Source organism: Orcinus orca, chromosome 3 (assembly GCF_937001465.1).
Source record: "Orcinus orca chromosome 3, mOrcOrc1.1, whole genome shotgun sequence".
Taxonomy (NCBI): domain Eukaryota; kingdom Metazoa; phylum Chordata; class Mammalia; order Artiodactyla; family Delphinidae; genus Orcinus; species Orcinus orca.
Window position 1 is genome coordinate 21,761,922 of NC_064561.1, and position 11,885 is coordinate 21,773,806.

Sequence of the window (11,885 nt, forward strand, 5' to 3'; positions counted from 1 at the left end):
AAGAGACCATACTCTCGGATTATTATGTGTATCTGTTCTAACCTGTCTGGGAGTTACCTGAAGGACTGACACAAGATGCTTATCTCTGTCTTAGCTAACCTGGAACACAGTCTGGGAAAGCATTGGTCATTGCTCAAAAAAAGTGCAAGGTGAACTAACAAAGCACAGATGGCTGGGGCAGAAGACTGTGCATTGAAATACAATAGACCACATAAGATGCAGGAGCAAAAGTTGGGGGAGATTCTTTGGGAACTTAGAACATACAAAAAGTACACATGTGTCCAGAGAAATTAAGAAAGCCACATGCATACTCAAGATAAGATGCGTATTCTGAAAACACCAGAGGAGTCTCTAAGCTTTTACCATGGGCTGAGCCCTGAATTCAGTGCAGGTCAGCTAAATGTTGAAGGAGTGATCCAGCAATCTGCACAATGGGGAGAGGTGTGTGGTTTTGAGTGTGCATGTGGATGTGCTTGTGTATATTTGTTTTTGTTTGTCTTAGGTGCAGGAATTCAAGGACATCTCTGTCAAAACATTAGGTAAACATGAACTAAAGGAACAGAGACTTCAGTGCCTACATACGATAAGGAGTACACTCATTGCAAAACTAGTTTGGAAAGGTCCCTAAACAAACAGACTGCTACAGCCTTCAACAATCCAAAGCCCAGAAAACCCTGGGAAAGTGGGAGAATATGATTTCCATAGACACCACATTATAATATTTGAAAGCCAAATGTTCCACCAAAAAACTCACAAGGTATACAAAGACATGGAAAAGTATGGTCCATTTAAGAAAACAAATTAATTGATGAAACCATCCCTAAGGAAGCCCAGACTTTTCTCCATTGCATATTCTTGCCTCCTTTGTCATAGATTCTTTGACCATAAGTGCATGGGTTTCTTTCTGGGCTCTCTATTCTGTTGCAGTGATGGATGTTTTTGTGCCGGTACCATACTGTTTTGATTACTGTAGGTTTGTAGCACAGTCTGAAGCCAGGGAGCATGATTCCTCCAGTTGTGTTCTTCTTTCTCAAGACTGTTTTAGCTATTCAGGATCTTTTGTGTTTCCATACAAACTTTAAAATTATTTGTTCTAGGTCTGTGGAAAATGCCCTTGATATGTTGATACAGACTGCATTGAATCTGTAGATGTCCTTGGGTATGATGGTCATTTTAACAATATTAATTCTTCCAATCCTTGACCATGGTATATCTTTCCAGCTGTTTGTGTCATCTTTCATTTCTTTTATGAGTGTCATATAGTTTCCTGGGTACAGGTCTTTTACCTCCTTAGGCGGGTTTATTCTTATGTATTTTATTCTTTTTTATGCGATTGTAAATGGGATTGTTTCCTTAATTTCTCTTTCTATTAGTTCACTGTGAGTGTATAGAAATACAAAATTTATATATAGAAATCTTTTGTATCCTGCAAATTTACCAAGTTCATGTTTGAGCTCGAATAGTTTTTTGATAGTGTCTTTCAGATTTTCTATGTATCATGCCATCTGCAAACAGTGACAGTTTTACTTTTTCCTTTCCATTTTGGAGTCCTTTTATTTATTTATTTTTTCTTGTCTGATTGCTGTGGCTAGGACTTCCAAAACTCTGTTCAATAAAAGTGGTGAGAGTGGGCATCCTTGTCTTGTTCCTGATCTTAGGGGAAATGCTTTCAGCTTTTCACCATTGAGTATGTTAGCTATGGGCTTGTCATATATGGCCTTTATTATGTTGAGGTATGTTCCCTGTATGCCCACTTTCTGGAGAGTTTTTACCATGAATGGATATTGAATTTTTTCAGAAGCTTTTTCTGCAACTATTGAGATGATCGTATGGTTTTTAGTCTTCAATTTGTTACTGTGATGATAAGAGACCTAAGACAGCTACAGAGGCTAAGTGTCCTTTCCTTCCCTGAATGGGTAGGTATCCTTGTTCTGCCTTCTAACTGAGTTAGTATCTGAGTAAAGAACTGCCAGGTGTCATTTAGTTCACAATACACTGCTGTGGCAATATAGAAATGAATTTGCCTAAGTCATTTGGCTTTTCTCAATTATAGTAAATGAATATACTGAATGAATACTTCAACGTAAGGAAATGTTCTTAAAAATATATTAATGTAGGCAACTTCAGTGGAGAACTGAAAACAAAACAAAACATTCAGGTAAAGGGCTGAAATAAAAGTACACTCAGTTGTATCCAGTTTCCTCTTGTAAATCTCTCTTTTTAATTTGAGTGGACAGTCACTTGAGAATATCTGACTTGGGGCTAAGGAAATCTAAGCCTTCTTGGCCACACTGTATTCTCTTATGTCATTTAATAAAGACACCAGGTGGGCTGCTGAAGAAAGAGTGGGAAAAATCAATCCCTCACATCCAAAGGGCGGCTCTTGAAAATATGTGTGTTGTTGTAGTTATTTTGCTCTTCTGGCCTCAGAAGTTCTAATCTTAACCTTAGCCCCTCATGGAGAGAGACATTGTAAACCAATTCCCACATTACTCATTATGTGACCGTTGAAAAAGAGAAACCCAGCTCTTTCCCTGTGCTTTCAACCAGTTATCTTCTTCAAAAATCTGTTTGGATTGTTATACCTTAATCTTGCCTGGCAAGGGACTTATGGGAAGGTTCTTATGGTTTGAAAGTTTGGTGCCAGTATCTGCAAAGAAAGAAGAAAGATGTGTTTATCAAACATCCCAATAGTGAAGGTGTGTGAAAGCAACTTTTGAAAAAGTTAATCTGTCAGAGTTTTGCCGTATTATTACATTTTATTTTATTCATTGAAAATAAATAATTATCAATGAATCCTTTCTAGATTTTCTAGTTTCCCAAAGTTCCCTGTATTCACATTCTAAGAGGAAAAATGGTATTTTAAGTCACTGCTCTCCACCTTATATTATTTATAATCACTCCTTGTGACTTCTTCCTTCCAAGAAACGTGATCCTGAGAAGTGTCCTTTGTTTGTCTTTGTGGAATAAGTGATGAGGATGCATCTTGGAGACCTGTGAGATGTTCAACTTATGGCATAATGAAACTAGGATGGAGAGTTCTGGAAAGATCTGGAAAGGTGGCTGGTAGAGTGTGGCCAGATGTGGGAGAAGAGAGACGTACAGAGAGAGGGAGAGGAAATTTTCAGAGGGAGAAAATGAAACAAATAAATAAGTTTTGTTGTGTGGTGTGGGATGCAAGCCTTCCTCTCCCCCTTTCCTTCACAATGTCTTTGTTAAAGACTGTGTTTTTCATTAGTTTTACTAAGATAGGATTTGCCATTTTGTTTGGATACTGAGAATGGACCCATGGGAACAGTTACATTTGGGTTATCTCTGACTATCTTTAATGAAGAACATAAATATTGGCCACACTATCTATGCACATGCTATCACCATGCCTTTTTTGTTCTCTGTTCATATATCTAAGTCCTCTTGTTTCTTTAAGGTCAATCTCAAATCTCATCTGAAATGTACATTTATTGATAGATTCAACCCATAATGAACTGTCCCGTCTTTGTCCTCCTTAGGCCCTGATTATTTATAAAAACTCATTTTTGAACTTAGAGACTGTCCAATATGATATATTAGTTATTTCACCAGCATATGTTGTATCCTCAACACAATTATACACTTTTGTGGGGCTGGGATCAAACATTCTGTAATTTTTCTCAGTACTTACACTTACTTTGATAAAAAGCGCATTCATTCATCTAAACATCATTTATTGGGTGTTAATTAAATATCTGAACTCTGAATGCATGCATGAATGAGGGAGTATGCAATAGGTAGACTAATGTACCGCCCAATGTGAGAAAACCAAAAACATAAACACAAAAGCAAGCCAAAAAGTGGACCAGGACTTTCTGTAAAATATCCTGCTTTTTGTTGGATGATGCCATGAAAATCAAGATGCTCCTGAAAGGTCTTAATAGCTGACCAAGAATAGTAAACAATTGAAATTCTCTCAGGCTTCTTCAACCCTATCTCTGGACACATTTATACCTCTCAGAAATGGTATTAAAAGAAGAGATTAATAAAGCTTTTATAGATGAGTTGATAAATCTCTAAATATTTAAGTCTTCTTTGCCTCCTAGGTTTTCTCTATTTTGGGTTTCCAAAAGATTTCAATAAACCACAGGATAATTAAAAATTAGACATTATCTTCCTTACCTTGACATTTTTTGATGGTAAACACCTTTTTATTGTCTCCATAGTGCTGCCCAATTTCCACCAGTACAGTACTTAAGTGAATTTGGCTCTGGATGGTGGGATATATAAGATGTAAACGAATTGTTTGTATATGTTTTAGAATTCTTCTAAAGGGCCTGGCCATGGAAATGCATTGAATATTACTTAAATAACTAAAGTAACTTCCTCAGAATTATTATTCTATTCTGATTAGGATACTATCTGCTCTGGTTTCTTAAAATTTCCCTTTAGAGTGGTTTTAATTTTGTTTCTGATAGGGTCCTAGGATTTACTGCCACACCCATCCTGCATCTGTTTTTCTTTGAATTACTCTCCTTGCAGTTTCTGATTCATACAGGGCCTTACAGGTTAGTGACAACCTGGCCATCACAACGCTGGGAAGGAGAGGCCTACTTTTCAGAAGTGTTGATGTCTTCTGTACCTGAAGGTTTTCAAGAGATATCAATCTTCCTCACCACCGCCCTTGGCCCTCTTAATGGACTAAGCAGTTCCTCATGAAATTTCTGTGGGATATCTGTACCAACTTCTCAATATTGTTCCATCCTGAGTCTAAATTCCTGGCCTCAAGGTAATGTTAGATTTCTAGCTCCAGCCCCTATTTACATAAGGCCTATACTAAGGAACGGAACCCACAGACATCAGTCCGCTCTTCTTTCTCTGGATTTAATTTCTCTGTTACTTTCTGAAACATGCAGGTGTTCCTTTCTTTCTTTTAATCTCAGCTATGTGCTTTTAACTTTTTCAAAATTGACCCAGAATTTACATCTGTCTCCAGTAAGAGTACATTAAATTGAGCTTAGTCTGCTATTCTACTGGCGTATTTGAGATCCAGATAATTTGTTACTTAACTGGATTCAATGACCTGTATATTTCAGGCATCTAAAAATCACCATGTTCCAAATTTCCCTCCTTATAGTTAGTAATTTTCTTGGGAATCTGGATGAGATTAAATGGAATAAAGTTAGTGAGTGGCCCAGGAATGCCTGAAAGTTTGTTTGTCAGAGTGGCCAGGGAAAGTTAAGCAAGGAAGAAAAGCAAATGAAAAACAGAATCCCATTATTATGGCTGAGTTTACTCCCAGGATTCCATGCAGAGCTCTCTGTAGAGCTGGGTTGGGTTATAACTTATGCCAGAGCTCTGCGTGGGGCTGACACCATCTCATGCCAAGCTCTCAGTTCTGGGCTCACGTCATCTCTGGTCCACTCTGTGGAGTGGAAACTTTGGAGGAATGGCCAATGTGTTCCACGGCGTAGGAAGAGGGAAATTGTGAATGTGACTTTCTAAATTGTGGAGGAACTAACCACTGTAAATGTGCCTTGAATTATGTTGTTTAATTTGACCAGTCAAATCAATGACATTCCCCTTGAATGAAATGCTGCTACGTATATGAGCAGAAAAACAAAACTGGTATAAGGAATAGATAGTGGGAAGCAGCCGCATAGCACAGGGAGATCCGCTCGGTGCTTTGTGACCGCCTAGAGGGGTGGGATAGGGAGGGTGGGAGGGAGAGAGATGCAAGAGGGAAGAGATATGGGGACATATGTATAACTGATTTACTTTGTTATAAAGCAGAAACTAACACACCGTTGTAAAGCAATTATACTCCAATAAAGATGTTAAAATAAAAGTATAAGGAGGTATAAGGAGATGGAGAGACTGGGAGTCTTATTTTCCCACCAATTAACTTTGCCTCTGACCATGACCTTCCCTTTGAGTCTCCTAGACCTTGGGGATGATCGGAACCCCTTGGGTTGGGTGACGGCAACCCCATCTTCACTAGAACCTCTATAGTTAACTTTTGATTTTTCCCACTCCGTCTATCCATCCCATGTATGCAGTCAGACATTTGATCTTGGACTTTTACTGACAAAATGTGCTTGAATATAACCATTTCTTTTCACTCCCACTGCTACTGTTGTCACTGCCTTAACTAGGGCTTTATCTTTAAGTTCTATATATAAATATATACAAATAAATAAAATATATTAATTCTGATGATTTTAAAGTCTTTTCTTGATAAAGACTTTTCCTGATAAAGATACACAATATCTTATATAAATATTTTTGTATAATCTGTCCTTTTCTTAGAATTTTAGTCATATGATTCTATCTCTTGGTTTGTCTAGAACTTTTTGATTGAATGCTGGCTATTTTATTTGGCTTTTTGTTGTTTTTCTCAGTGGAAACGTTGTTTTGCTTCAAAATATTTTATTCTACCTGGAAGTAGCAAATCTTCAAATTACAATTTTTTAAATGCTTTCAAATATCAATACTATAGGTGTCACAAATCTAGAAAAATGACATTTAAAAATGAACTACTGCCAGATGTGTCTCTATAAAACTTTTCCCCCACTCTTTTAGCTATATATTCTTTAACTGCCTCCTCATAAGACAGTTTATGTATTTTCGAAATCAAATTTTAAGAAATAAACTTTGTAGTTTATAGACATAGATTTCTTGTACCATGGTTGATTAGAATTTGCTTCTAGTTATTAATAGTTTAGAAAAGTTTATTTCAGCTTCACAATTTATTATTGATAATGTCACATTAATTTTCATTGTTAACTTTGAGAAAACCTCTATGGATTACTTCCTCATAAATATTTACTATTATAAATGCATTACTGATTTCAGTACTGCTATAGATTTGTGCATTACAGGAATTCTGATAAAATAGTCATTCACACCATTCCATTACACACATTGTTGATGGAGTATATTCTTTTATTTATTTATTTATTTATTTATTTATTTATGGCTGTGTTGGGTCTTCGTTGCTGTGCACAGGCTTTCTCTACTTGCAGGGAGTGGGGGCTACTCTTTGTTGCGGTGCACAGGCGCTAGGCACGCAGGCTTCAGTAGTTGTAGCTCGCAGGCTCAGTAGTCGTGGCTCACGGGCTCTAGAGCGCAGGCTCCGTAGTTGTGGCACACCGGCTTATTTGCTCCGTGGAATGTGGGATCTTCCCAGACCAGGGCTCGAAAACTTGTCCCCTGCATTGGCAGGTGGCTTCTTAACCACGGCCCATCAGGGAAGCCCCTGGAGTATATTCTTGACAGAAGAAAATTTCCGTTTTGACTAAGCATTGATGAAAACTGAATCTTTGACTTATCTTTCACATGCCTGATGATTGAAATAATTTTCCACAGAATAGCTTCTGGTTTTGTACTTTTCAGTTCTTTTTTTCTTCTTCAAACGCACATGCTTTGAGAGCTGTGAAGTGCAAGACATGGCTATATTGTAAGGTGGTTTTTGTCCTTAAGCTTCTGTGTCTTGTGCTAGTTAAGTCAGTAGAGTAGTCATTATGAGTACTGGAAGTTATTCCTGTAATGGGATAGTATATAGTCAATTACATATGGTGATGTCTGAAAATCACATAATAACCTCACTTAAAACATCTCCTTAGGGCTTCCCTGGTGGCGCAGTGGTTGAGAGTCCACCAGCCGACGCAGGGGACACGGGTTTGTGCCCCGGTCCGGGAAGATCCCACATGCCGCGGAGCGGCTAGGCCCGTGAGCCATGGCCGCTGAGCCTGTGCGTCCAGAGCCTGTGCTCCACAACGGGAGAGGCCACAACAGTGAGAGGTCCGCGTACCACTGAACAAAAGAAAATCTCCTTAGCCAGATTTCAAAAAAGCCTGTGGCCATTCCAATATGATCCAACATAGCAGAATATGATAGAAGGAAAATTGGCAAAGAAAGAGACGCTGGTCATACCTGATGGAAGTGAAAATATCTCACTTTTGACAATTTTGCAAAAACCTATAATTACATGAATTAATTTCTAGGGTTCTTCATAGGACCTAAAAAGGAACCCATAGAGTTGTGGAACAACCATAGAAGCTTCTGTGATGAGAAGCCCGGGCACCGCAACAAAGAGTAGCCCCTGCTCGCCGCAACTGGAGAAAGTCTGCACGCAGCATTGGAGACCCAACGCAGCCAAAATAAAAATAAATAAATAAATAAATTTATTTTAAAAAAAGTAATACTCAGGTTTGAGGCATGAGAAATATGATGAGGAGAAATTAGCTAATCCTTTCAGAACTTTTAAAATATCAAACTCAGTCTCTAAGATTTTAGCATTATATACAACATCGGTTACTTATTAGTGGTTTGGGAAGGCCAATTTAAAATTTTCTGATCTTACTGTATTGAAATTCACGGCCCTAATGTTTTCCACATTGACTATATGAATGATGAAGTAAAGTCAATCATGTATTTCCTTTCCAACTGGGCAGAAAACAAAATTTTGAAGTGTTTGGACTACTGACTTTTGATTTCTTCTAAGGCAAGTGTATAGGTAATTTTTATTCCCTGATTAGGAGAAAAATGGTGGAAGAGGGCAGGGTTAAGAATTAAGAGCGTGAGAGTTAGATGACCAACCAGAGTTCCTAAGGTTCGGTGCCTGTAACTGTCGCCGCCGCTTAAGCCTGCCAAAGCAGTGGTATGGCTGCTGCCCTCGTATTTGCTACCTCTAGAAACATTCTTGCCAGTAGTGGCGGCAGCGGGACTCAATTACCCCCTTTTCTCACTCTCTGCAGACCCTCCAGATGGCGTCTTCTGTGGGCAACGTGGCCGACAGCACAGAACCAACGAAACGTATGCTTTCCTTCCAAGGGTTAGCTGAGTTGGCACATCGAGAATATCAGGCAGGAGATTTTGAGGCAGCTGAGAGACACTGCATGCAGCTGTGGAGACAAGAGCCAGACAATACTGGAGTACTTTTATTACTTTCATCTCTACACTTCCAGTGTCGAAGGCTGGACAGATCTGCCCACTTTAGTACTCTGGCAATTAAACAGAACCCTCTTCTGGCAGAAGCCTATTGGAATTTGGGGAATGTGTAAAAGGAAAGAGGGCAGTTGCAGGAAGCAATTGAGCATTACCGGCATGCATTGCATCTCAAGCCAGATTTCATCGATGGTTATATTAACCTGGCAGCCGCTTTGGTAGCAGCAGGCGACATGGAAGGGGCAGTACAAGCTTACGTCTCTGCTCTTCAGTGCAATCCTGATTTGTACTGTGTTCGCAGTGACCTGGGGAACCTGCTCAAAGCCCTGGGTCGCTTGGAAGGAGCCAAGGCATGTTATTTGAAAGCAATGGAGACGCAACCGAACTTTGCAGTAGCTTGGAGTAATCTTGGCTGTGTTTTCAATGCACAAGGGGAGATTTGGCTTGCAATTCATCACTTTGAAAAGGCTGTCACCCTTGACCCCAATTTTCTGGATGCTTATATCAATTTAGGAAATGTCTTGCAAGAGGCACGGATTTTTGACAGAGCTGTGGCAGCTTACCTTTGTGCCCTAAGCTTGAGCCCAAATCATGCAGTGGTACATGCCAACCTGGCTTGTGTATACTATGAGCAAGGCCTGATAGATCTGGCAATAGACACCTACAGGCGAGCTATTGAGTTGCAACCACATTTCCCTGATGCTTACTGCAACCTAGCCAAGGCTCTGGAAGAGAAGGGCAGTGTTGCCGAAGCAGAAGATTGTTATAATACAGCTCTGCGGCTGTGTCCCACCCATGCAGACTCTCTGAATAACCTAGCCAATATCAAAGGAGACCAAGGAAACATTGAAGAGGCAGTTCGCTTGTATCGTAAAGCATTAGAAGTCTTCCCAGAGTTTGCTGTGGCCCATTCAAATTTAGCAAGTGTATTGCAGCAGCAGGGAAAACTGCAGGAAGCTCTGATGCATTATAAGGAGGCTGTTCGAATCAGTCCTACCTTTGCTGATGCCTACTGTAACATGGGAAACACTCTAAAGGAGATGCAGGATGTTCAGGGAGCCTTGCAGTGTTATACTCGTGCCATTCATATTAACCCTGCACTTGCGGATGCCCACAGCAATCTGGCTTCCATTCAGAAGTATTCAGGGAATATTCCAGAAGCAATTGCTTCTTATCGCACTGCTCTGAAGCTTGAACCTGATTTTCCTGACGCTTATTGTGATTTGGCTCATTGCCTGCAGATTGTCTGTGATTGGACAGACTATGATGAGCGAATGAAGAAGTTGGTCAGCATTGTGGCTGACCAGCTGGAGAAGAATAGGTTGCCTTCTGTGCAGCCTCATCATAGTATGCTCTATCCTCTTTCTCATGGCTTCAGGAAGGCTATTGCTGAGAGCCATGGGAACCTCTGCTTGGATGAGATCAGTGTCCTTCATAAACCACCGTACGAACATCCAAAAGACTTGAAGCTCAGTGATGGTCGACTGCGTGTAGGATACGTGAGTTCTGATTTTGGGAATCATCCTACTTCTCATCTTATGCAGTCTATTCCAGGCATGCACAATCCTGATAAATTTGAGGTATTCTGTTATGCCCTGAGCCCAGATGATGGCACAAACTTCTGAGTGAAGGTGATGGCAGAAGCCCATCATTTCATTGATCTTTCTCAGATTCCATGCAATGGGAAAGCAGCTGATCGCATCCATCAAGATGGTATACACATCCTTGTAAATATGAATGGTTATACCAGGGGTGCTCGAAATGAACTCTTTGCTCTCAGGCCAGCTCCTATTCAGGCAATGTGGCTGGGCTACCCTGGGACCAGTGGCGTGCTTTTCATGGATTATATCATCACTGATCAGGAAACTTCACCTGCTGAAGTTGCTGAGCAGTATTCTGAGAAACTGGCTTATATGCCCCATACTTTCTTTATTGGTGATCATGCTAATATGTTCCCTCACCTGAAGAAGAAAGCAGTCATCGATTTTAAGTCCAATGGGCACATTTATGACAATCGGATTGTGCTGAATGGCATCGACCTCAAAGCATTTCTTGATAGTCTCCCAGATGTGCAGATTGTCAAGATGAAATGTCCTGATGGAGGAGACAACGCAGACAGCAGTAATACAGCTCTTAATATGCCTGTCATGCCTATGAATACTATTGCAGAGGCAGTTATTGAAATGATTAACAGAGGACAAATTCAGATAACAATTAATGGATTCAGTCTTAGCAGTGGACTGGCAACTACCCAGATCAACATTAAGGCTGCCACTGGAGAGGAGGTTCCCCGTACCATTATTGTAACCACACGTTCTCAGTACGGGTTACCGGAAGATGTCATTGTGTACTGTAACTTTAATCAGATATATAAATTGACCCATCTACTTTGCAGATGTGGGCAAATATTCTGAAGCGTGTTCCCAATAGTGTACTGTGGCTGTTGCGTTTTCCAGCAGTAGGAGAACCTAATATTCAACAGTACGCACAAAATATGGGCCTTCCCCAGAACCGTATCATTTTTTCACCTGTTGCTCCTAAAGAGGAACATGTTCGGAGAGGCCAGCTGGCTGATGTCTGCTTGGACACTCCACTCTGTAATGGACACACCACAGGGATGGATGTCCTTTGGTCAGGGACACCCGTGGTGACTATGCCAGGAGAGACTCTTGCTTCCCGAGTTGCAGCTTCCCAGCTCACTTGTTTAGGCTGTCTTGAGCTTATTGCTCAAAATAGACAAGAATATGAAGACATAGCTGTGAAACTGGGAACTGATCTAGAATACCTGAAGAAAATTCGTGGCAAAGTCTGGAAGCAGAGAACATCTAGCCCTCTGTTCAACACCAAACAATACACAATGGACCTAGAGCGGCTCTATCTACAGATGTGGGAGCATTACGCAGCTGGCAACAAACCTGATCACATGATTAAGCCTGTTGAAGTCACTGAGTCGGCCTAAATAAGGA

The 11,885-nt window shown here is 40.3% G+C and overlaps 1 protein-coding gene and 1 pseudogene across 1 annotated transcript in view; one reads left to right on the plus strand and one right to left on the minus strand.

Annotated features, from left to right (window-relative positions):
* LOC125963851 (UDP-N-acetylglucosamine--peptide N-acetylglucosaminyltransferase 110 kDa subunit-like) overlaps positions 1 to 11,885 on the minus strand; it is a 275,052-nt gene that overhangs the window by 104,127 nt on the left and 159,040 nt on the right. The gene's annotated exons all lie outside the window — the stretch shown is intronic.
* LOC125963840 (UDP-N-acetylglucosamine--peptide N-acetylglucosaminyltransferase 110 kDa subunit-like) lies at positions 8,739 to 11,878 on the plus strand (annotated as a pseudogene).